Source organism: Neofelis nebulosa, chromosome 6, assembly GCF_028018385.1.
Source record: "Neofelis nebulosa isolate mNeoNeb1 chromosome 6, mNeoNeb1.pri, whole genome shotgun sequence".
Taxonomy (NCBI): Eukaryota; Metazoa; Chordata; class Mammalia; order Carnivora; family Felidae; genus Neofelis; species Neofelis nebulosa.
In genome coordinates this window covers 99,981,018-99,983,622 of record NC_080787.1, presented here as the reverse complement: position 1 = coordinate 99,983,622, position 2,605 = coordinate 99,981,018, and the positions used below count along the sequence as shown (strand labels likewise).

The 2,605-nt window shown below is 38.8% G+C and overlaps 1 pseudogene; it reads right to left on the bottom strand.

Moving 5' to 3' along the window:
- Nucleotides 1–397: 397 nt before the first annotated feature.
- On the bottom strand, nucleotides 398–800 carry LOC131513488 (large ribosomal subunit protein eL31-like; annotated as a pseudogene).
- Between the last annotated feature and the right edge of the window lie 1,805 nt (nucleotides 801–2,605).

Genomic DNA, 2,605 nt, shown 5'->3' with positions numbered 1-2,605 from the left:
TAAGTAATTGATCAGCTACTACGGGCTGAGCCTTGTCAGGCATTGGGATACATACAGTGCACTAGATAGATGTGGCTCTTTCCTTGGGAGAGGCCCTTTAGCCCCTGAAGTGGTTAAGAAGACAGGTTTTATATTCAGGATATCTGGGTTCAGGTCCAGCTCTGCTACTTACTTCCATTAGCATCTTGGGCTTGTTACTTAACCTTTACATACCTCACAAAAAGAGGGAAGGTGAATAAAAATACCTATCACATAAGACAGACATTTGCTTGAAGTGAATTAATAATGGTATCTCAGTATATATTAATAATCTGCATCTGAAAATTAGATTTTCTGTGTGAAGATGCTAACTGCATTCTATTTCTTATGTATTTATTTATTTATTTATTTATGCAGTTTTATACCTTCATTTGACAATCAGCAATTAGTTCTCATCCATGTTAACAGTCTGTAGATTTTTGAAAGTGGTGACAGCTACATAGGTAACCACCATATAGAGCTTGTTTGGTGAATCTTCATCCTCCTTATGTTTTTCTGGACAACCGCACTTGCATATGGTGTGGAACATTCCTTACTCCTTTGGCCTAGACAGCTTTGTTGAGCCTAGTGTCAATGCACACATCTGGAGTTCCCATCTCCTTTACAGCAAATTTCTGGATCTCTTTGAGTGCCCGAGGGGCACGTTTCTTGAAACCCACTCCATGAATGCGCTTGTGAATGTTGATGGTGTATTCGCTGGTCACTACCTCATTGATGACAGAATAGCCCTTCTTCTCGCCCCCCTTCTTCGCAGGAGCCATTCTGCTGGGCTGGGGTTGGAAAGGAAGAGCTCACATTATTTTAAAAGGAAAAAATATGTATAATATATTACATTTCAACACAGAATCCCAACCAATTTCCTAACGCACAACTAAAGTATACTAAAACACTGGAAGCGATCAGGATATACCTCCCCCCAAAATGTCACTTTGGCATAGGAATTATTTTGAACAAAGTCATCTGAGTTCCTAAGCAGTCTTATCTGCCTAAAAGGTGAGCCTTAAAAAAGAGCTTGACTGTTATAAATGCACCCCCCACCCTCCAGCAGCAACTCTAATCTTCTCTTCTTGGAGTTGAAAAGTCAGAAGTTGCATGATACCCAGATAGACATTGTCACAAACTATCATATCTTCCATCTATTTTTCTAAAGGCACATTTATTTTTCAAAAAATTCATTTGCATAAGTGCCCTTTATGCCCTCTTTCTAAGAAGTCATTTGCTCTCCTGGAAGTGTTGCTCTGCTCCTCCCCCTCCCCTAGTAAGATGATATATAAACTCTAAGTTCTGTCTACTTGAGTCTCATTTTTCAGTGAAAAATAAATATACAGGAATAAAAATCTGTCTTTTCTCTTGCTAATTTGTCTTTTGTCAGTTTAATTTGCAGGTCTCTAAGACAGAACCTAAGAGGATAGAAAAACAGGTTTTTTTCCTTAACACATCTATGTAACACATTTATGCAAAATGTTTAAAATATTGATCACCAAAAAATTTAAAACAGTTGTTTTATGTACAGCAACATCTTTTCCATTGTAGTTATTATTTTTATCCTTGTAATTTCTTATCTACCATTCTCTTTAAAACTTTCTGAACTTTTCTGGTACTCATTGTACAGCTCTCAGCAAAAACAATGGCTCAATATGGAAAGCACCGGTAAATGCATTCAGGACAGTTGCCAGTGACAGAGCATGACTCACTCTGAGCGTGACACTCTGAGGTCATTCTGAGCATCAGCAACATCCAAGACTACACCCCCTCTGTGGATACTCACTGTGCTTTTCAAAACGTCTATGATTGTTGCTGCTGTTTTACCCCTTGAATTTGGAAAGAAACTGGAAACCTTTCCCCCCACATTGTTTGGCTAAACTATATCGGACTTTTGGAGACATAAATATAAAAATTTTCCATCAGCTTAAAACAAACTCTGTATTGAGAGATACATACATTCTGTGATGTTTGGGTATCAAAAAACAAAAGGTGTTGTTTCGGGAGATATTTGGCAGGCTATGCTTGCACATATAAAGCAATTAAGGTAGACTGTGGCACAAAGAAAGTATTAGCTATTATCATTTTACCTCTCTAAACACAGCGTTCTAGTGGGGAAGGCAGGCAAGTAAACACACGATGGACAAAATTACTGCAGACTGTGATAAGTTTTCTGAGGAGATTGAATACCATGCTAGAGAATAATGAGGGAAGGACCTTCTTCATGAAGGTGGTCAGAGTAGTCCTCCTTGGAGAAGTGACAACTAAAAGTAAACCTGAGGGATTAGAAGAAGCCAGCCATGAGGGCAGCCAGGGTGAAGCATTCCAGGTAGAGGCAAGAGCAAATCCCAAGGCAAAGGTGAGACAGAGCTGCTGGAAGGACTGTCACTGGAGTAGGAACAAGTCTATACAATGAAGCCAGAGAGATGGGCAGACCGAGGTCATGTAGAATCTTGGAGACCATAGTAGAGTTTGGATCATATTTTAAGCAATAAGAAACTATTATAAATTTTAAGTGGAAGGATGAAATGATCTGATTTATGTTTTTAGATCACTTTGCTGAGGAGATTGGGGTAATAGAAAT